General features: G+C 40.4%; 1 protein-coding gene across 1 annotated transcript in view; it reads right to left on the bottom strand.

The window, feature by feature from the left end:
- The window catches only part of Oca2 (OCA2 melanosomal transmembrane protein), a 329,813-nt gene that overhangs the window by 125,932 nt on the left and 179,416 nt on the right, over positions 1 to 24,465 (bottom strand). The gene's annotated exons all lie outside the window — the stretch shown is intronic.

The following is a 24,465-nucleotide window of genomic DNA, read 5'->3' as shown; positions in this document are numbered from 1 at the left end:
CAGGCACAGGTTATCCTTTCTCATTGAAGACTGCACTCCTTAACATGTCTATAAGTAATTTGGTATCACACACACATGAAGATGCACAAAGGTAGAATGTACAGCAGCAAAGGCAGGAATTCGCTCACCGATTCATGTCAATATCTATGCTACACATATTCGGATAGAAGGCGATCCCTGTATTTTAAGGCCTATAAGAAACATACCATTTGATCAAATACACAGAAATGTCAATCTACAAAAAAGGATTTTTAAATAAGCTATATTTCCAATGTATTTTAAAAGTTTGAGTTTAAAAATTCAGTTCTTATAACCATGGAACCAAGTATTTAAAAAAAAAAAACAGTACATCTAATGAGGTACATGAGCATTTTCCCAGCATAGTAAATCTATCTCCATGAGATCCTGTGTCCAATGGAATGTTGAAGAACAGAGTAAGATGATGCATTCTCAAGAGATTCTGCTCACACCACAGTCTCGGTCGTGGGCAGAGACACAGCATTGGGATAGGACAGCAGTCCAGCTTCCCATCACCTCTTCAATGTATTGCACTTTCACTAGGATTTCCACTGAAGGGAGATTAATATTGAAATATCAACTTGAATGTGTATAAATTTAAGCAACAGTATACTGATCCATGTGTATAGTTTTCAGTGGACTTTGTTTGAAGATAATAAAGCTGTAACCTCAAATACAACTCTCAATAAACTTAGGGTTTTTATTGAAAATAGATTTTTCCCTCATATATATTCTGACCACAGTTTCCCCTCCCTCCACTCCTCTAAGCACCCCACACACACCTTCTCTCTCCTTCAAATCCACTTCCCGACTCCCTGTTTCATTTCAGAAAAGAGCAGACCTCCAAGAGACAACAGACAAACACAACAAAATAAGATAAAATAAGACAAGGCAAAACCCCTCATGTTGAGCCTGGCCAAGGCAACCGAATAGGAGGGAAAGAGTCCCAAGAGCAGGCAAAAGAATCTGAGACCACTGGATCTCACCACGTGGAGTTCAGAAAAATCCAGAGGAAGAGTGGGGAGGAAAGATTGCAGGAGACAGAGGGGACAGAGGACAATGGAGGACATGGCCCACTGAACCAACTAAGCAAGACTCAAATAGGCTCACTGAGACTGAAGCCACAAGTATAGGACCTGGAAGGTCTGTACCAGGTCCCCTGCTTATATGGTATGCTGTTAGCTTGGGTGTTTTGAGGAGAGCAGGACTGGATCAACTTAATTTTTAACATTAACTCAATCAGAAAGATAGTCTACCCATAACAGGGTTGCTCAGCTCCAGGGATACCAATAGTTGGAGACTGTCTACTTCAAAATCAACATCATGGGAATTACAATCACCTCAGTAGCATACCTCCAGGAATGTCTATAAGGGTGTTCTAAACAGATAGTGTTTAAGAAGGAAAACCCACCCACTAGTCCATGGGCTGGGGTCTCAGACTAAATAAAAAATGGAAAAAAGCTAGCAACTTGGGTATCTTTCATCTCTCTCTACTTCCTATGAACACAATATGACCATCTTTCTCATGTTTCTGCCACCACATCTAAGTCACGATTGCTACTTTCTCCATGATGATATCCTCAAATTGTGAGGCAAAACAAATTCTCCCTTTGTTAAGTTGTTTCTGCCAAGTATTTTGTTATAGGGATGAGAAAATCAATGCAGAAGATTGATCCAGGGATAGGGCTACTGTGGTATTTGTTACATTTATTCTTGCTGCCACAGCAATACAGTGGCAAAGGTGAAGTCAAAGAGGAGAGTTGATTTGGAACTACAGACTGAGTGTATAATCTGCAACGGCAGCAACAGCATGAAAATAGGAACATGAGAACCTTGGCTTCACCACATCCACACTCAGGAAACAGAGAGAGAAGAATGTCAATGCTTTACTCTTTTTTGCCTTCAATAATAACTTAGGGCCTGGGAGAGTGTATCATCCACATGTAGGGTGAGTCTTTCCTCTTCAGTTACTGTGAAAACACTAATGTGGCCAGTATTTCTACATCCAGTCAAGTTGACAGTGCGGTGTTCAGGCATTGGCAAATGGCTTGTGGAAGAATGTGGAAGACTTTATAGCCAAGACCACAGAAGCCCCTAGAATGCTATAAGCATTGATGGGCCATTCTAGTGGAAGCTTGAAATAGCAGGATGTGAAAGGCAACAGGCATCGGAGACTGTGCCCATGAGGTTCCAGAGGGAATCATTCATGTTATGGTTAAAAAAAAATCTGTTTTCAGCCTCTATTCTGGAAAACTTCAGTGAAGCTAAATTCAGAGGTAACAGATTGAATTGTTTGCTGGAGAAATTTCAAAAGAGAAAAATACCCTGCACTTACTGCTCATGGTCAGGTCTTCAGTGAGAGAACAGAAATTCATGAGAAATAATGCAGTTTGGTGAGGAAATGAATCTAAGTGTACAGTTGCAGGCAAGATGGGTGCAGAAAATTTGACTATCATTAAGGAGATGAGTACATAGCCCTAAAGAGAAACGTTTCTCCTTACATAGGGACAATAGGGATAGCTCCAAGTTCTAAAAGTATTTGAGAGAAGGAAGCCTGACTTTAAAATGCCACTAAGTTGGTTCCTTTTCCAAAGCAACCACCTAGGGAATTTTTTTCCCAAGTTTAATCATTAAGGTACAGAGACGCTACTCCAATAGTGTCAGGTTGCCGAACTGTACCTTAACCCAGCAGTAAAACTGACCCACATGGTGCTTGTTTTACAAGTATGCAAAAGGCAAGAGTTAAGGAGTGGTGGAGGCTTCCACCAAGGTACAGAAAACGTGTTGAGACCAGGCATTTGGTCGCAGGGTAAGATTCCTGCAAGAAAGCCTCGAAGGGCCGCTAGTGAAGCTATTGACCTGAGGCCTACATTCTAATGGAGACCCCATTCCACTGACGTTACCAGAACCATGGATGTCTACCAAGGAAAGCTTGCACAGCACAGAGAGGAGCCAGCCCAAGAGAGACGTTATATGTGCTACAGTGATAGAACTGCAGAGGTAAAGATGGTTGGAGCCCAAATGATTCCATCACAAGACATGGAACTGCATGTTATGGTTCTTTCCTCCCGTTTGGAATGGGAATGTTTCCTGTGTGGTTTTTGAATATTGGAAGTACATAGCTTGTAACTCCTTGTTGTTTCCTGGTCACTAAGGGCTTTATAAGAGTTCACTTTAAGCCACTACCTAAAGACTATATATGGACTGACCCTGGACTCTGACCTCATAGGTAGCAATGAATACCTAGTAAGAGCACCAGTGGAAGGGGAAGTCCTGGGTCCTGCTAAGACTGAACCCCCAGTGAACGTGATTGTTGGGGGGAGGGTGGCAATGGGGGGGAGGATGGGGAGGGGAACACCCATAAAGGGGGATGTTTGCCCGGAAACCTGGAAAGGGAATAACACTTGAAATGTATATAAGAAATACTCAAGTTAATAAAATAAAAAAAAAAGAGTTCACTTTATAAGGACGCAAGTCCTAGCTTGCATCTCAGTAGAGATTCTGCACTTAGACTTTTAAACAACATTGAAGCTTGAAAATACTGAAGATTCTTAGATGTAGACCAAATAGATTTTGTATTATGAGATGAGCATGAAAATATTAGACAAATGTGAAATATTAAAATGCTAAGTGTTGGATTTGGGTGTCAAATTGACAAGAGGAAGGCTTATGGTAGCTAATTTTCAATGTCAGCTTGGCTGGATTTCGATATAGACATCAAACCCCTAAGCTTATGAAGGTGTTTTCAGAGAGATTTAACTAAGGGAGGAAGACAAACCCTGAGTATGAGAGCCACCATTGCTGTGGATTAGGTTTCTCGCTGAGCGAAAAGGAGGTGACCTCCACACCAGTGCTCGTCTCTCTCCAGTTCCTCACTTTGTTCTATGTGACCAGCCTTACCCATCTGTCATTACAGCTACAACTACCTGCTGTCACAATTACCCTGCCAGGTAAATGCTACTTTTAAACTATGAGCCGAATAGACCATTCCTTCTGTAGGTCAAGTTCCTGAGGTGTTCTCTCACACGGTGAAAAGCAGCTAATGCAGAGCCAGCTCACTCCTTGATGTGGGGTGGACTTGGGTGCTGGGTCCCCGTGGTCAGAGTCATGCTTCTACCATTGCCATATGACACTACAAATGTCCCAGAACACAGACTGAGTCTCACAGACAATGAAATAAATCCCTGTTACTAGCGCGTAATCTAATATAATCCCAGTTTAATTAAATAATAATGTGCATTTAAAAGTTAAATGCAGCTAGACCTTTTGTTTTATTATATGAAACCATTGACTAAGAGAAAAATGTCAGATGTCTAACTTAAAATATTCTGCCCAATGAGTTATGAAGATGGTCATGTGTATATATTTCTACACAGTATGCAGTGGGTATCTTATGTATAGATGCCTACTGTTATAGAAAATCTCAAAGCCTATGTGTACAGTGTGAGGAGATAAAAATATCATAAACAGACTTGAACATTGCACCAGATAACTCATTTCAAAAATCTAACATACCATAAATAAAAATTAAGGAAGATACAAACGTTGTGTGTTATGATATAAAGTGGTAAATTAGGTATGTGATGATTCCATCTACCAAGAATAAGTTGACAAATGTAATGTATTGTGTTTGGGTGTATTTGAAGACTATGAGCATTGCTCATGACACACAGTAAAGAAAAGGGAGTACTGTAACTCACAGCACCCCACGGGACACAGCAACTGTGCCCAGAGATAAGCCAGCACAATAACTCATTGCTGCCACCTTCAGAACAACAGACAGCAAAAGGAAGGCTCTTCTGCATCTGAACAAAACGGCGCTGTATGCAATTGTTTTCAGCACATTACTGCATCAACAAGCAGTGTAAATGCTCTGCATGTAAGCACCACCCATAGCTAAGCAGGAGCTGCAAAACTTGAGTGGCAAAGACATGCAGTGGCCTGACAGCTGGAGGCAGAGCAGGCACCGAAGTCAGGAAATGTGAACAGCAGTGACACTGGAGAATGGAACAAGTCATCCCAAGAGACTAATGGAGGCTCTCCTGAGTCCCACAATTAAGATCAGCAATGAGATCACAGTCTAGAGCAAGAGATGTGGATAAAAGTAGAAATAGCTAAAACAGGAAAGAACTAACATTTAAGAAATGAGAATTCATAGGTATAAGATATAAAAGAATTTTGTTTAAAGAAACTAAGGGTTGATGTCAATTCAAACTGGCCCTTTATGAGTTAAAGATGAAGGTTATCTCTAAATCACATGCAAATCGAATGTATAACTGTGGGAAACTAGAATTTTAAATAAGTCTCAATCAAATAAGTCAAAAAAGAGACAATAAAATGATAGATTTAAAGTTAGGTTTCGGTGGCTGGAGGGATGACTCAGTGGTTAAAAGCACTGACTGCTCTTCCAGAAGTCCTGAGTTCAAATCCCAGCAACCACGTGGTGGCTCACAACCATCTGTAATGAGATCTGATCCCTCCTCTGATGTGTCTGAAGACAGCTATGTGTATTTATATATATAGTAAACAAATTAATTTTTTTAAAAAAGAAATGCTTTTAAAAAAAAAAAGCTAGGTTTCTGCAGTGTCTTTCCAGGTAAACAGAGTGTTTTTAGCAGGCGTGGTAGTACATACATTGCAACCATCCTAGCACTTGAGAGGCTGAGGTACAGAGATGACTGAAGAGCAACCTAGGCTACATAGCAAGTCTGAGATGAAAATAATCTCATCCTGAAATAATGATAATATACACTATGAAATAAAATGGTAAGGTAAAATAAAATAAAATGAAAGTCTTACTTAAATATTGAAGATTGTCACACTGGATTAAAAATACAAAACCCAAATATATAACATTTGCTAAAGGTGCCCAAAAATAAATGAACAGAAGGAAAACATGTACCAAGAATATTTTAACAAATGAAAGCTTCGTGCTTCTTTTATTACTTATAAAAGCAAGCGATTCTAAATTATATGTGACTAATAACAGACTCGAAAATATTTGAAGCATGAACAAATAAAACGACTAGTCCAAGTTGATAATTTCACAGTCATTTTACAAAACTAACAGAGTAATATAAGTCTAGAAGTACAATCTAACTACAGATAATTTGAACAAATAAGAATACAAGGACTGGCAAATTAGTTCAATGACTGGTAAAGGTCAACCAACAGTGACAAACTAAGTTTGATCCCAAGACCCCATGTGATGGAAGGAGATAACCAACTCCCCCACATTGTCCTCTGGCCTCCACATGCAAAGCACATCACAGAATATAAATGTAATTATTTGAAGAATGAAAATGTGACTGAAGTGCATGTGAAAGCCTGAAAGGTGTTGCCAAGCTGAGAAAAAAATTACAATCTTAAATATAAATATTAAAAAATGTAATGACAATGGAAAGGCAAATATCGAGAAGTTAAAAAAAGAACAATTCAAGGAAGAAGAATTATCAAAGTAGAAAATATTAAAGTAGCAAATTTACAGTTGATGGTTTTATTAAGACTAATTACAGGAAAATTCATAAGGCAAATGGGATGGTAGAAAAAAGACAAGAGGGTGTTTACCAGGAGTCCCAAACAGGCGGATTCCCGCCCGCAGCAGCTCTCTGCTCCCGAACCCCGTGGGAGAGAGACCTCAAGGCCTGGTCAGGTGGGCACTCCTGAGGCTGCAGAGCGGAAGAGACCACCAACACTGCCCACCCCTGCCCACATCCCTGCCCCAAGAGGAAACTGTATAAGGCCTCTGGGTTCCCGTACAGGAGGGCCCAAGAGCAGCAGGACCGCTGCGTCTGAGACATCACCAGAACCTGAAGGGATCTACCAGATAAACAGTTCTCTGCACCCAAATCCTATGGGAGGGAGAGCTAAACCTTCAGAGAGGTAGACACCCCTGGGAAACCAGAAGAGACTGCTCTCTGTACATACATCTCGGACGCCAGAGGAAAACACCAAAGGCCATCTGGAACCCTGGTGCACTGAAGCTCCCAGAAAGGGGCGGCACAGGTCTTCCTGGTTGCTGCCGCCGCAGAGAGCCCGTGGGCAGCACCCCACGAGCGAACTTGAGCCTCGGGACCACAGGTAAGACCAACTTTTCTGCTGCAAGAAAGCTGCCTGGTGAACTCAAGACACAGGCCCACAGGAACAGCTGAAGACCTGTAGAGAGGAAAAACTACACGCCCGAAAGCAGAACACTCTGTCCGAAAAACTGGCTGAAAGAAAACAGGAAAACAGGTCTACAGCACTCCTGACACACAGGCTTATAGGACAGTCTAGCCACTGTCAGAAATAGCAGAACAAAGTAACACTAGAGATAATCTGATGGTGAGAGGCAAGCACAGGAACCCAAGCAACAGAAACCAAGACTACATGGCCTCATCGGAGCCCAATTCTCCCACCAAAACAAACACTGAATATCCAAACACACCAGAAAAGCAAGACCTAGATTTAAAATCATATTTGATCATGATGCTGGAGGACTTCAAGAAAGACTTGAAGAACTCCCTTAGAGAAACACAGGAAAACATTAATAAACAAGTAGAAGCCTACACAGAGGAATCGCAAAAATCCCTGAAAGAATTCCAGGAAAACATAAATAAACAAGTAGAAGCCCATAGAGAGGAGTTACAAAAATCCCTGAAAGAATTCCAGGAAAACACAATCAAACAGTTGAAGGAATTAAAAATGGAAATAGAAGCAATCAAGAAAGAACACATGGAAACAACCCTGGATATAGAAAACCAAAAGAAGAGACAAGGAGCTGTAGATACAAGCTTCACCAACAGAATACAAGAGATGGAAGAGAGAATCTCAGGAGCAGAAGATTCCATAGAAATCATTGACTCAACTGTCAAAGATAATGTAAAGCGGAAAAAGCTACTGGTCCAAAACATACAGGAAATCCAGGACTCAATGAGAAGATCAAACCTAAGGATAATAGGTATAGAAGAGAGTGAAGACTCCCAGCTCAAAGGACCAGTAAATATCTTCAACAAAATCATAGAAGAAAACTTCCCTAACCTAAAAAAAGAGATACCCATAGGCATACAAGATGCCTACAGAACTCCAAATAGATTGGACCAGAAAAGAAACACCTCCCGTCACATAATAGTCAAAACACCAAACGCACAAAATAAAGAAAGAATATTAAAAGCAGTAAGGGAAAAAGGTCAAGCAACATATAAAGGCAGACCTATCAGAATCACACCAGACTTCTCACCAGAAACTATGAAGGCCAGAAGATCATGGACAGATGTCATACAGACCCTAAGAGAACACAAATGCCAGCCCAGGTTACTGTATCCTGCAAAACTCTCAATTAACATAGATGGAGAAACCAAGATATTCCATGACAAAACCAAATTTACACAATATCTTTCTACAAATCCAGCACTACAAAGGATAATAAATGGTAAAGCCCAACATAAGGAGGCAAGCTATACCCTAGAAGAAGCAAGAAACTAATCATCTTGGCAACAAAACAAAGAGAAGAAAAGCACACAAACATAACCTCATATCCAAATATGAACAAAACAGGAAGCAATAATCACTATTCCTTAATATGTCTCAACATCAATGGCCTCAACTCCCCAATAAAAAGACATAGATTAACAAACTGGATACGCAACGAGGACCCTACATTCTGCTGCCTACAGGAAACACACCTCAGAGACAAAGACAGACACTACCTCAGAGTGAAAGGCTGGAAAACAACTTTCCAAGCAAATGATCAGAAGAAGCAAGCTGGAGTAGCCATTCTAATATCAAATAAAATCAATTTTCAACTAAAATTCATCATAAAGTATAAAAATATGAGAGAAAAAAAGCTCCAGCATTCTTTTTGTTTCCATTCAAATAACCATCTGATTCATTACTATTGATTGAAAACTTTTTTCTCCCCAAATGAATTGCTTTGGAGATCAGGAAGTGGGACCTGTTTGAATGGAACAGAAGCTGAGGTAGTACCCTTGGACTTCTATCTCTTCTCTAGCCCTTCCTGGGACTTCTGCTCCTAGCAACAGAAAGCCAATTGGCTCAGGCACCATTTGAGGTAGGTGTCAGTCTAGAAACAATGAAGTCAGCCAACAGGAACTGAAACCACCCATCAAAGTAGCTCTTTCCTTCTCCAAAGACCTGTTCACCCAGTTCTTCCTTTCCAGGCAGTGGCAGGAAGGTGGGTAAAACACAACTTTGCATTTCCTTCCCATGTTTCTACTTCAGTTCTGATAGGGCACCATTATCCACACTTGCAACCATGTGATCTGCAAGTGTTCTGCTTTTACTAGTCTATCTTTTTGTCCTTTGCCTCTTTGAGACAATAACTACATTATCCAGAGAACATAGTGTGTATTTCCCAGCCTGGGAAGTGGAGAAAGAGTTATTGTTTTTCAACAACACATATTAAGATTGTCTCTAGGATTTTCAAAACTTCCTGCCATTGGTGTTATGGTTCATGGTTTTCTGAAAGTTTTTAATTATAATGTTGAATGGTGTCAAATGCTTTTTTTTTTTTTTGCCATCTTTTGAAATGATCGTGTGGGCTTTTCTCCTATAATGTTAGGAAAAAGAATGAATTACTTAACTTTAGAATGTTAAATCAATCCTGTGTTACTGAAATGAAACTGTTTTGTTTTGTTGTTTGTTTTGTTTTGTTTTAATACTGTGGCATCCAGTTAAGATCATGAGCCATTTTCTTTTGAAATGGTTTCATGGGATTCAGTTCCTAAGTCAGAGAAAATTCTGCAGAAAAGTCAGCTGTGTCTGACTTTTCCAGATGGAAACATTTACATTATTAATTCAGTTTTTCTGATTGATATAATAGTATTCAGATTTTCTACTGCACCTAAGTCACTCTGGGTGTTCTATTTCAAGACAGTATTTCATTTATGTAAATTGTTAAACTGATTGTTGTAAATGTATTAATATATTCTCATTGTTACTTTAAAATCTGTAGTGTCTGGATTACAACCCCATTTTCTTGTTGACATTGGTAGTATGTGTCCTCTGATTTCTTTTTGAAGGATTAGCTTTCAATTTGAAGTTTTATATATTTCTCCTTCCTTTTTTGTTGATGACATTCTTATCTTTGTTGGGTTTGTTTGCTATTTAGTTGTCTTTGTTCTTTTCTCATATTCTTCTTAAAGTAGAACATCAAATGATTTTTGATCTTTCTTGTCTCATGTATTTCATCCACAATTTTCTCTTTTAGCTAGCTTTGACAGTATCAAAAACAAATTTTTGAGATGGTTTAAATTCACATTTTCTCTTGTACTCTGAAGTCTGTCTTCCATGAGCATAGATTAGTGGTCAGCTAGAGACAACAGTGGCTCAAGTTTCGGTCCAACTCTCCAGACTGGTTGTCTAGCACCTGTATATGATTTTTGAGCTAGCCAGGCAACTATGAGGTAGGTCCTGTTAAACTGGGTTGAGATAGCCCCACATATCCAGATACTGACTGAGACTTGTGACGATCATGCACAGAATTGGCCGAGTCCTCTGGCTCTCTGTTTTGGAATCCTCTGCCATCCATCCCACAAACACACAGACACTGCTCTCTGGCTCCTCAAGACAACTGCTGTCAATCAATATCACCATGACACTCCACGATAGAGGCCTATCCTGGAGTAGTCAAAGAGATTTAAAAAAAAAAAAAAGGAGACCCAGCCATAAGAGGGCCACTCAAGATTGCCACTCCCCTCCAATATCTACTTGGTATTGCTTGGTGTTCTAAGTCCATGAGCTGTTGACATTTCTGTTTTGTCCAGATTGCACTTGTAAGCAGAATAGACTCTAGTGGGTTTACAGCTATAAAGCAGAACTGGAGTTGGTGTTCTTTCTTGTGAAATACAGGTAACAATACCAACCCAGGTCTACACTTAGAAGGAGAATGAATCTGCTTTTTCTGGACCTATCTTCTCTTCTCCACTGACTGATCCACCCAAGAAGGGCTCAAGCAGAGGCAGAGCCTCATGCAACCCAGAACCCTCTACAAAGTTAGAGAGAACACCAACTCTAGACGGAGGAGAAAGGAGGCAGTCAGCCTTATTCTCTCAGAGATTGTGCTGACGGAAAAGACCACCAATGCTGACATTCAGAAGTCAGGCAGAAAACAGTGTGTCTTTGGGGTTCATGTTCTTTTTTTTTTTTTCCTTTTTCTTCTCACAGTGCCTGCTCTATTTTAAAATCTGACCTAAAGAAAATAATCCAAGTTTTAATCATTGAAACATAAAATATTCTTACATGTTTAACAGCTGATACATTTATTTATTTTTATAAACATTCTGAATACATTATAATTATAATCGTTTTAAATAAACTTGAATTATATTGCTATTTTGGGGGGTAATGTCACAGCAAGGTTATAAAAAAAGAAAACTGACAAAAAGCTAATTGTAAGTCATCTTTGCCACAAAATTTAAAAATAAAATTGCCCATGTATTAATTTTCTTCAGAATTATGCATGTGTCTTCTGATGGAGAGATCACTGATGATTTTACTTGCAAGACAGCATTTCTGTAGAGACTGACTTACAAAAGAGAACAACAGACAAGCATCCCCATGTTCCTGTGTCTACAAGAAAGCTAGGAGGTGGCTCTCAGAGCCCTCCACATCAGACTCAGCAGCCTTTTGACCCATCTGAAAGTTAATAGACAATCCTGTTTATTCTATATCCCATAGAAGAAAAACATGGAGTAAAGCATGGATGTAAGGCAATAAATTAAAGGAGTAAAATTTATTTAAGGTCTTCTCTTTTTTGTTTTTATAATAGATTCTTTTTTATTTTTACTACAGTGTTGATTTTGTGTATCCCTTTGTTTGGCTGCCTTTTTAAAAGGGAGCAGATTTAGTAGTAGTAGTAGTAGTAGTAGTAGTAGTAGTAGTAGTAGTAGTAATTATTACTGTTACTATTTGTTATTTCCCTCAAAAGTTAGGAAAAACAGCCATTGGTTTGCCAGTAGCCTTGGAGCTACTGTCATTGAAGCTTTAGCTTTGCCCCTCCTGGAGATTTAAATTAACATATGAAAAAGATGAACTGATCTAGGCTTTGTTGAGATCCAGAAAGGCAAAACAACTTCCTTCTGGTTAGAATATCAGAAGCTAAGTTTTACCTCTGGCTCTGAGTAGAACTGGTAGTCTATACTGTATGAAACATTCCAAACTATTATCCCCTCCTTTTTAAGAGTTTGTCCAGCTGGGCCTGTCAAGCACTTAGCTTGGAGTTCCAGCCAATGCACATAAGCAGGTTTACGTAAAGCCATGTGAAGGAGAAGGAATGAATGATTATCTTCTCCGTGAAACCCTTAGAATTCCTTCCTCCAGGCAGTCATTCACAGAGCTGCTACCATGAAACACTGAAGCCTACCCAGTTTTCTGAGTTACCCAGAAAGGCACAATTTTCCTTTTTTCCTATTTATTTATTCATTCATTTCTTTCTTTTAATTCTTAAGGTAACTTTTTTGAGATTAAGTTTCATGCATCAAACTATTTCTATATTTAAAATGCAAAGATGAAAAGTTTTAGCATGTTCATAAAGATATATGCAAACATTCACACAATGAAGGTTAGGCCATTTTTATCACCCCAGAAAGAAACTGAAGGCATTCCTCCCCCTGGATTCTCCCTGGCCCTCCCTATTACCTTCCAGATGCCCTGTATCCTATTCTCCCCTAGGCAGCAATTAACCCACCTTCTTCCTCTGTAGACTTACTAGTATGGATATATCCTATGTAAGGAACATACAGGAAGAATATGGTGTTTCTTCTATTGATTTTCAATATTCATCCTTAATTCATATTGATACACAGCAATACTACATTCAACTTTATGACTGAAGAATATTACATCATATGGATATTTTTTATCAGTGATGGATATTTGGATGTTTAGATTATTTCTACTTCCTTTCTTTAGATAGTGACTAAAGACTTGGCAGGCTTTTCCAGAACCTCTGGGTCTTCTCCCTCTGTCTCCGAAGTTGTCCACCCTCCCCTCTTCTGCCACACAGCTGTTTGCCAGTTTTTGTGTCAGCCTGAAAATAACATGGCTCTCTATCTTCCTCTTTTTCCTCCCAAAAGACACCAAGGATGGTTTAAAGCCTGCCTGCCTTGTTGTTTTTCTCTTGAAATCTAATAAAATTGTCCTTTCTAGTCCATTTTTAAATTATTGTACTAACGGAACTAAGAACCCAAAAGATTTCCCAATAACATGGACATTTCTGAATTTGTAAACTAAATGTGTTGGGACACACTCTGCCAATGGAGGGGCACAATGACTATTGTGTTACTCTATGTAATCACCATGTAACTTCTCAGTTGACCTTAAAGTTTTTCAATACAATTGATAACATAAGAATTAAAGAACTCCTGGTTGCTGCCCCTGCAGAGAGCCCTTGGGCAGCACCCCACGAGCAAACTTGAGCCTCGGGACCAGAGGTAAGACCAACTTGTCTGCTGCAAGAGAGCTGCCTGGTGAGATCGGGACACACAGAGGCAGAGTTCATCTAGGACCAGGCACGTCCTGTGTTTGCAGGAGGTCCCACGCCCGGGGATCCCGGCCCGCAGCAGCTCTCGGCTCCCAGACCCCGTGGGGAAGAGACCTCACCGCCTGATCAGGTGGGCACTCCTGAGGCTGCAGAGCGGAAGAGACCACGAACACTGCCCACCCCTGCCCACATCCCTGGTCCAAGAGGAAACTGTATAAGGCCTCTGGGCTCCTGTGGGGGAGGGCACAGGAGCCCCAGGACCCCTGCCTGAGATACCGCCAGAACCTGAAGGAAACAGACCGGATAAACAGTTCTCTGCACCCAAATCCAGTGGGAGGGAGAGCTAAACCTTCAGAGAGGCAGACAAGCCTGGGAAACCAGAAGAGACTGCTCTCTGTGCACACATCTCGGACGCCAGAGGAAAACACCAAAGGCCATCTGGAACCCTGGTGCACTGAAGGTCCCAGAAGGGGCGGCACAGGTCTCCCTGGTTGCTACCGCTGCAGAGAGCCCGTGGGCAGCACCCCACGAGTGAACTTGAGCCTCGGGACCACAGGTTAGACCAACTTTTCTGCTGCAAGAAAGCTGCCTGGTGAACTCAAGACACAGGCCCACAGGAACAGCTGAAGACCTGTAGAGAGGAAAAACTACACGCCCGAAAGGAGAACACTTTGTCCCCATAACTGACTGAAAGAGAGGAAAACAGGTCTACAGCACTCCTGACACACAGGCTTATAGGACAGTCTAGCCACTGTCAGAAATAGCAGAACAAAGTAACACTAGAGATAATCTGATGGCGAGAGGCAAGCTCAGGAACACAAGCAACAGAAACCAAGACTACATGGCATCATCAGAGCCCAATTCTCCCACCAAAACAAACATGGAATATCCAAACACACCAGAAAAGCAAGATCTAGTTTCAAAATCATATTTGATCATGATGCTGGAGGACTTCAAGAAAGACGTGAAGAACTCCCTTAAAGAACAAGTAGAAGCCTACAGAGAGGAATCGCAAAAATCCCTGAAAGAAAACCAGGAAAACACAATCAAACAGTTGAAGGAATTAAAAATGGAAATAGAAGCAATCAAGAAAGAACACATGGAAACAACCCTGGATATAGAAAACCAAAAGAAGAGACAAGGAGCTGTAGATACAAGCTTCACCAACAGAATACAAGAGATGGAAGAGAGAATCTCAGGAGCAGAAGATTCCATATAAATCATTGACTCAACTGTCAAAGATAATGTAAAGCGGAAAAAGCTACTGGTCCAAACATACAGGAAATCCAGGACTCAATGAGAAGATCAAACCTAAGGATAATAGGTATAGAAGAGAGTGAAGACTCCCAGCTCAAAGGACCAGTAAATATCTTCAACAAAATCATAGAAGAAAACTTCCCTAACCTAAAAAAAGAGATACCCATAGGCATACAAGATGCCTACAGAACTCCAAATAGATTGGACCAGAAAAGAAACACCTCCCGTCACATAATAGTCAAAACACCAAACGCACAAAATAAAGAAAGAATATTAAAAGCAGTAAGGGAAAAAGGTCAAGTAACATATAAAGGGAGACCTATCAGAATCACACCAGACTTCTCGCCAGGAACTATGAAGGCCAGAAGATCCTGGACTGATGTCATACAGACCCTAAGAGAACACAAATGCCAGCCCAGGTTACTGTATCCTGCAAAACTCTCAATTAACATAGATGAAGAAACCAAGATATACCATGACAAAACCAAATTTACACAGTATCTTTCTACAAATCCAGCACTACAAAGGATAATAAATGGTAAAGCCCAACATAAGGAGGCAAGCTATACCCTAGAAGAAGCAAGAAACTAATCGTCTTGGCAACAAAACAAAGAGAATGAAAGCACACAAACATAACCTCACATCCAAATATGAATATAACGGGAAGCAATAATCACTATTCCTTAATATCTCTCAACATCAATGGCCTCAACTCCCCAATAAAAAGACATAGATTAACAAACTGGATACTCAACGAGGACCCTGCATTCTGCTGCCTACAGGAAACACACCTCAGAGACAAAGACAGACATTACCTCAGAGTGAAAGGCTGGAATACAATTTTCCAAGCAAATGGTCAGAAGAAGCAAGCTGGAGTAGCCATTCTAATATCAAATAAAATCAATTTTCAACTAAAAGTCATCAAAAAAGATAAGGAAGGACACTTCACATTCATCAAAGGAAAAATCCACCAAGATGAACTCTCAATCCTAAATATCTATGCCCCAAATACAAGGGCACCTACATATGTAAAAGAAACCTTACTAAAGCTCAAAACACACATTGCACCTCACACAATAATAGTGGGAGATTTCAACACCCTACTCTCATCAATGGACAGATCATGGAAACAGAAATTAAACAGAGATGTAGACAGACTAAGAGAAGTCATGAGCCAAATGGACTTACCGGATATTTATAGAACATTCTATCCTAAAGCAAAAGGATATACCTTCTTCTCAGCTCCTCATGGTACTTTCTCCAAAATTGACCATATATTTGGTCAAAAAACGGGCCTCAACAGGTACAGAAAGATAGAAATAATCCCATGCGTGCTATCGGACCACCACGGCCTAAAACTGGTCTTCAATAACAATCAAGGAAGAATGCCCACATATACCTGGAAATTGAACAATGCTCTACTCAATGATAACCTGGTCAAGGAAGAAATAAAGAAAGAAATTAAAAACTTTTTAGAATTTAATGAAAATGAAGGTACAACATACCCAAACTTATGTGACACAATGAAAGCTGTGCTAAGAGGAAAACTCATAGCGCTGAGTGCCTGCAGAAAGAAACAGGAAAGAGCATATGTCAGCAGCTTGACAGCACACCTAAAAGCTCTAGAACAAAAAGAAGCAAATACACCCAGGAGGAGTAGAAGGCAGGAAATAATCAAACTCAGAGCTGAAATCAACCAAGGAGAAACAAAAAGGACCATAGAAAGAATCAACAGAACCAAAAGTTGGTTCTTTGAGAAAATCAACAAGATAGATAAACCCTTAGCCAGACTAACAAGAGGACACAGAGAGTGCGTCCAAATTAACAAAATCAGAAATGAAAAGGGAGACATAACTACAGATTCAGAGGAAATTCAAAAAATCATCAGATCTTACTATAAAAACCTATATTCAACAAAATTTGAAAATCTTCAGGAAATGGACAATTTCCTAGACAGATACCAGGTATCAAAGTTAAATCAGGAACAGATAAACCAGTTAAACAACCCCATAACTCCTAAGGAAATAGAAGCAGTCATTAAAGGTCTCCCAACCAAAAAGAGCCCAGGTCCAGACGGGTTTAGTGCAGAATTCTATCAAACCTTCATAGAAGACCTCATACCAATATTATCCAAACTATTCCACAAAATTGAAACAGATGGAGCCCTACCGAATTCCTTCTATGAAGCCACAATTACTCTTATAACTAAACCACACAAAGACACAACAAAGAAAGAGAACTTCAGACCAATTTCCCTTATGAATATCGACGCAAAAATACTCAATAAAATTCTGGCAAACCGAATTCAAGAGCACATCAAAACAATCATCCACCATGACCAAGTAGGCTTCATCCCAGGCATGCAGGGATGGTTTAATATACGGAAAACCATCAACGTGATCCATTATATAAACAAACTGAAAGAACAGAACCACATGATCATTTCATTAGACGCTGAGAAAGCATTTGACAAAATTCAACACCCCTTCATGATAAAAGTCCTGGAAAGAATAGGAATTCAAGGCCCATACCTGAACATAGTAAAAGCCATATACAGCAAACCAGTTGCTAACATTAAACTAAATGGAGAGAAACTTGAAGCAATCCCACTAAAATCAGGGACTAGACAAGGCTGCCCACTCTCTCCCTACTTATTCAATATAGTTCTTGAAGTTCTAGCCAGAGCAATCAGACAACAAAAGGAGGTCAAGGGGATACAGATCGGAAAAGAAGAAGTCAAAATATCACTATTTGCAGATGATATGATAGTATATTTAAGATCCCAAAAGTTCCACCAGAGAACTACTAAAGCTGATAAACAACTTCAGCAAAGTGGCTGGGTATAAAATTAACTCAAATAAATCAGTGGCCTTCCTCTATACAAAAGAGAAACAAGCCGAGAAAGAAATTAGGGAAACAACACCCTTCATAATAGACCCAAATAATATCAAGTACCTCGGTGTGACTTTAACCAAGCAAGTAAAAAATCTGTACAATAAGAACTTCAAGACACTGAAGAAGGAAATTGAAGAAGACCTCAGAAGATGGAAAGATCTCCCATGCTCATGGATTGGCAGGATTAATATAGTAAAAATGGCCATTTTACCAAAAGCAATCTACAGATTCAATGCAATCCCCATTAAAATACCAATCCTATTCTTCAAAGAGTTAGACAGAACAATTTGCAAATTCAATTGGAATAACAAAAAACCCAGGATAGCTAAAGGTATCCTCAACAATAAAAGGACTTCAGGGGGAATCACTATCCCTGAACTCAAGCAGTATTACAGAGCAATAGTGATAAAAACTGCATGGTATTGGTACAGAGACAGACAGATAGACCAATGGAATAGAATTGAAGACCCAGAAAGAACCCACACACCTATGGTCACCTGATTTTTGACAAAGGAGCCAAAACCATCCAATGGAAAAAAGATAGCATTTTCAGCAAATGGTACTGGTTCAACTGGAGGTCAACATGTAGAAGAATGCAGATCGATCCATCCTTATCACCCTGTACAAAGCTTAAGTCCAAGTGGATCAAGGACCTCCACATCAAACCAGACACACTCAAACTAATAGAAGAAAAACTAGGGAAGCATCTGGAACACATGGGCACTGGAAAAAATTTCCTAAACAAAACACCAATGGCTTATGCTCTAAGATCAAGAATCGACAAATGGGATCTCATAAAACTGCAAAGCTTCTGTAAGGCAAAGGACACTGTGGTTAGGACAAAACGGCAACCAACAGATTGGGAAAAGATCTTTACCAATCCTACAACAGATAGAGGCCTTATATCCAAAATATACAAAGAACTCAAGAAGTTAGACCGCAGGGAAACAAATAACCCTATTAAAAAATGGGGTTCAGAGCTAAACAAAGAATTCACAGCTGAGGAATGCCAAATGGCTGAGAAACACCTAAAGAAATGTTCAACATCTTTAGTCATAAGGGAAATGCAAATCAAAACAACCCTGAGATTTCACCTCACACCAGTGAGAATGGCTATGATCAAAAACTCAGGGGACAACAGATGCTGGCGAGGATGTGGAGAAAGAGGAACACTCCTCTATTGTTGGTGGGATTGCAAACTGGTACAACCATTCTGGAAATCAGTCTGGAGGATCCTCAGAAAATTGGACATTGAACTGCCTGAGGATCCAGCTATACCTCTCTTGGGCATATACCCAAAAGATGCCCCAACATATAAAAAAGACACGTGCTCCACTATGTTCATCGCAGCCTTATTTATAATAGCCAGAAGCTGGAAAGAACCCAGATGCCCTTCAACAGAGGAATGGATACAGAAAATGTGGTACATCTACACAATGGAATATTACTCAGCTATCAAAAACAACGACTTTATGAAATTCGTAGGCAAATGGTTGGAACTGGAAAACATCATCCTGAGTGAGCTAACCCAATCACAGAAAGACATACATGGTATGCACTCATTGATAAGTGGCTATTAGCCCAAATGCTTGAATTACCCTAGATACCTAGAACAAATGAAACTCAAGACGGATGATCAAAATGTGAATGCTTCACTCCTTCTTTAAAAGGGGAACAAGAATACCCTTGGCAGGGAAGAGAGAGGCAAAGATTAAAACAGAGACTGAAGGAACACCCATTCAGAGCCTGCCCCACATGTGGCACATACATATACAGCCACCCAATTAGACAAGATGGATGAAGCAAAGAAGTGCAGACCAACAGGAGCCGGATGTAGATCGCTCCTGAGAGACACAGCCAGAATACAGCAAATACAGAGGCGAATGCCAGCAGCAAACCACTGAACTGAGAATAGGACCCCCGTTGAAGGAATCAGAGAAAGAACTGGAAGAGCTTGAAGGGGCTCGAGACCCCATATGTACAACAATGCCAAGCAACCAGAGCTTCCAGGGACTAAGCCACTACCTAAAGACTATACATGGACTGACCCTGGACTCTGACCTCATAGGTAGCAATGAATATCCTAGTAAGAGCACCAGTGGAAGGAGAAGCCCTGGGTCCTGCTAAGACTGAACCCCCAGTGAACTAGACTGGTGGGGGGAGGGCGGCAATGGGGGGAAGGTTGGGAGGGGAGCACCCATAAGGAAGGGGAGGGGGGAGGGGGATGTTTGCCCGGATACCGGGAAAGGGAATAACACTTGAAATGTATATAAGAAATACTCAAGTTAATTAAAAAAAAATGGAAAAAAAAAAAGAATTAACGAACTTTAATGCTATAAGCCCCATACTTTGGGAATAAAAGTAACTTTATTTTAAAAAGAAGTTTATACATACATACTCAGATACATGCATATGTATACATGAGAGAGCCAAGAAGGACCTAGAAAATCATAGTAGAGGCTATTTTGGAATTTGGCATGACTTATTAACTATTTATCCAATTACTACACTCAATCTATAAACGAGAGGCTTTATATGGCCTACTATCTGTGTGACTATTCATTTCAAAGACAAAAGAATACAGGACTGCATGCAGAACTCATCACCCAGGGAAAGAGAGATCGCCAAACCTCTCCAACAGGGATAACATTATCTTTTGCTTTCTTCTCAGTTTGAAATTGTGATAAAAAGAAATCCTCCTGACAAGAAGCCTTCTCAGCTGACTGTGTCTGAGCGCCACTCTCCATACGACAAATGATTATTATGTCACTGGACACACAGTTGGATTAACAAAAATACATATTTTAATAGATGCATAATTTTGCATCTCAGATTGCTCCATCTCGTCCATGTGGTTCTGTCTTTGTAAATGTCTATTGGGTGCTTACTATGCAGCTTGTACTGGGAGGAGTGCTAGCGTTCAACACTGGCGCCTTACTGGCCTGCTGGAGCTTAAATTTTGGTGCAGGCAGACAGAAAGCAAGAGTTCCACACATATGCATGTTTTTGGAATATATCATCACGTAGAACAGACAGGAAGCTGCTGGAAGAAAGGGAAAAGCAGGTGAAGAAGCTCTTTCCACAGGGTGAGGTAGGAGCTTCCTGAGGATGGATGTGAAGCAGATGACAGCCACTAACATGTTTGGGAAGAGCCTCCCATCTAGAGGTGACAGTACAATGCACAGGTATCCAATAGGCAGTCTCTGTGTGAAGCAAGGGTAGTACTACTATGAGGAAGCAGGATCTGAAGCTAGATTGTGTGTATCTATGTAGGTTACAGCTGAGATGTGGGGTTTTCTCCAAATGTCACTACCACTGTCAAAGGTACAAAAACACTATTTTTCTTTTAAAAAGGGGAGGGGAGGGGGAGACTCGATGGCAGTAAAGAGGGACTTCTGCAGCTCAGCTGTCTTCCCAAAGAAGTGAAAACAGACTATTATCTAAGCAAGAGTATAAACTCAAGACTCCCTGTCTCTCTCGGAAGCCAGTAACTAACTCTACTTACTCAACAAGTTTGAAGTAGCTGATGACTTTCATGCATCTTATAGTTTCCAGATAAATATGAATTTACATGTTTCTGTGCATTTTAAAGGTTTTTAAAAGTAATTATTTAATATGTATATATATATGTATATGTATATGTATATGTATATGTATGTATATGTATATGTATATGTATATGTATATGTATATGTATATGTATATGTATATGTATATGTATATGTATATGTATATGTATATGTATATGTATATGTATGAGCCACTGCAAAACTGGTCAGATGGCAACTGCAGGAGGCCATCCTCTCCTTTTGCCATGGATGGCAAGAATAAAGCTAGGGTCATCCGGCTTGGTGACAGGTGCTTTACCTGCTGATGCAGCTCTGCAGCCTTGTTTTCTGTACATTTTTAAGCTAACATATATAGGAATACAAGTAGCATTTATAGTCTCAAGATATTAGAATAATAGATGCAAAGAAGTTTTATCAATATCTTACGTTCATTAGTGTATGAGAAGATAAAATGTCTGGATAAAACTCAAATGACACAGAGGAAAAGGAAAATGATGCATATAGAAGTTGAGAAAACTTTCAGTCCAGACCTAGGCCCCTAGGCCAAACCCTTGCCTCCTGCATAACTACTAAGTAGCATCATCTCTGAGCAATAGCGAGAGGCAACTTGAGAGGAAGAAAGGACTCCAAACTGGTTCCTAGATAAGGAACACAGGTGAAAGATGGCTGCCAGGCCCCCAAACCAGCATTTCTCAACCAGTTATGACAAGAAAAGGAATCTCATGACAGCATACCCCTGGAGTCTCAGTCTTCTCTGACACAAGGCCTCGGGTTCCTTTGGTTTGTAAATAATGCCAAGGCATCTGTGGGCACTAGTGGGGTACCCTACCACCTCTTCAGGAAATATTCTGATACCTCAAAGGAGTAGGGCTTCATCTCAACAAAACGAACATGTAACCTTCTAAAACTGTGAGGCTGATTCCTCTAATCTAGTGTTTGTGTTGTTGGAGTCCTAAAAGGGTAACAGAACTAGAACAGAACTGGAAGGGAGGTTTGAGAATAAATGCTGAACGTCACCAACTTTGACAAAAACACAAACTTCTAAGCAGCCAAACAAATTGCAGGAAAATCATAACAAAATGATTCAAAGAAATCCACCAAGACCAGTCTAAACTCAGTAAACGTGTAAAAGCCGGACACACAACTCTCTTGAAAACAACCTGGGATGTTTATGTATTATTACCTGTGGGGAAAGACAAACTCAAGTGATAGTAACCTTCTTCTCAGAAACCGTGAGGATAAAAGAAAAAACTGCAGTATTTCTCACGTGCTGGGAGAAATGAATCTATCCATTTGGAATGAAGAAGTAAAGACGCTCTCACACAGGAAATCTAAAAGACTCTCTTAGCAGACCTGCCCTATTGGCTGAAGCAAGGTCTACTGTGATGAAATTGCAGGTACTGCTTGGCCATCTGTGGCTCCAAAGCCTTATAATCAGCACAGAGACAGGAGTAGTGATCCAGAGCTGCCAATCTGCGTTATCAAATGGGTTATTCCTGCTCCCTCTCAGAAGCGAGGAGAACTGTCTGAAACATCATAGCAGCCCTGATCACAGATGCCTCGGCACTTCAGTAAGACTTTGGATCTGTGACAATGCTTGTCTGACTCATCTCAGAAATGAGTGGAGACTATGGAGCAGAAGGGTGGCTGAGATAAAAGGCACACAGCATTAGAGAAGAAAGTCTATTAACAATTCAGACTTGACAGTTACCTTAGAAGCTGAGCCCAGCCTCCAGGGCTGGAGAGCCTTGCCGCCCCTTCCCTCACCTGCTTCACTCCCTGTGTACTTCACGCTTGGAACATCTTCCCCACAGTCCATGTGCTGGAACCCAAATTCATATGCTGATTGAACTTGGAGGTGAGTCTTTGTGCTAAGGACGATGAGATGAACTGATGAAAGCCCAGGCCCTCGTGATGACATTAGCAGCTTTGTGTGAAGAACTGGAGAGACTGGAGCCAGCACACAGGCTCTGTCGTACCATGGGGTGCCCTCTGCCATGTCACAACATAGGAAGAAGTTCCTCACAGATGTCAGGAGTGTACTCTTAACCTAGCAGCCCCCAGAAATGTGTGCTAAATAAATTTTTATTCTTTATAAATTATTCATCTATTTTGCTATATCAGCAAAGAGTGGACTAGGACAATAAGGAGAACAAACATTTTAGGTTCTGGGTATAATTGAATTGGCATCACAAGATCACATACTATTTGACAGGATTTATACGACTTTTGGGCTAGGGACAAGTAACTTTCTCCTGAAGAAGGAGGCACATGTAGAGGCCTGGTCTTGAGTATCTTATATGTGTCCCTCAGTCCTGTCCCCAGCTAAGTTTTTTTTTCCTGCTTCTGCCCTGTCCCAATCATCTTCTTGATCTAGGTCAGTCAGGTTGTCTTGACTTCAGGGAGTCAGGTGAGTAGAGGAGATATTGACGGGACCAAACAGGTGAGAGTAGGGAGGTAGGCAGAACCCCTACCAAGCAGCCTGCAGTTCATCAGGGCAGCCTTCTCCCACTGCACAAGGCAGGGCAGCCCCATTCAAGCCTCCGAAGCTACAACTTCCATGGCCATGACTTCTGTGCTACTATCTGGACAGCTCAGCACACCATTTTCCTTCTAAACTCTGACTTTGGGTATATAGAGTTTCGGGGTTTCGTTTGTTGGTTGGTTGTTTTTTCCTGCTGAAACTGTCTAGCAAGGGGAGTCAAAAGGACTCATCCATATCTGGGGATTAGCTCAGTTGTAAAACTTTTGCTGAGCATCACAGAGCCCTGGATTCTGGATTTAGTCCCTATCATCCCACATACATCACACACACACACACACACACACACATTCTCTCTCTCTCTCTCTCTCTCTCTCTCTCTCTCTCTCTCTCTCTCTCTTTCTCTCTCTCTCTCTCTGCAGAGCTCTTCGAGATGAGAAAAAATAGGAAATAATCATCTAAATATCAAGAAAAGGGAGAAAGATGCCCATGGTGCACCGAAACAATCAACAGTGTAAACACTTTTAGGATGGTGATATAGTCATATGGAGAAGTAATCATATGGAGAAGGAATGATATTGAAAGATAGGAACAACTTGGAGAAATTTTTATTATAAAATTATATGCATATATGATTCTAATTTGGAATTGATTTGTAATACATGCACAACACAGGAAATCTCTACACCAAGTGTAAAAAATTGCTATCATTGGTATTTAATTACAGATTTGGGAGGAGGTGCTTATCTGAATTTTCTAATTTG

This window comes from Rattus norvegicus, chromosome 1 (assembly GCF_036323735.1).
Source record: "Rattus norvegicus strain BN/NHsdMcwi chromosome 1, GRCr8, whole genome shotgun sequence".
Classification (NCBI taxonomy): domain Eukaryota; kingdom Metazoa; phylum Chordata; class Mammalia; order Rodentia; family Muridae; genus Rattus; species Rattus norvegicus.
The sequence above is the reverse complement of the archived record's forward strand: the minus strand, read 5'-3'. Positions and strand labels throughout refer to the sequence as shown.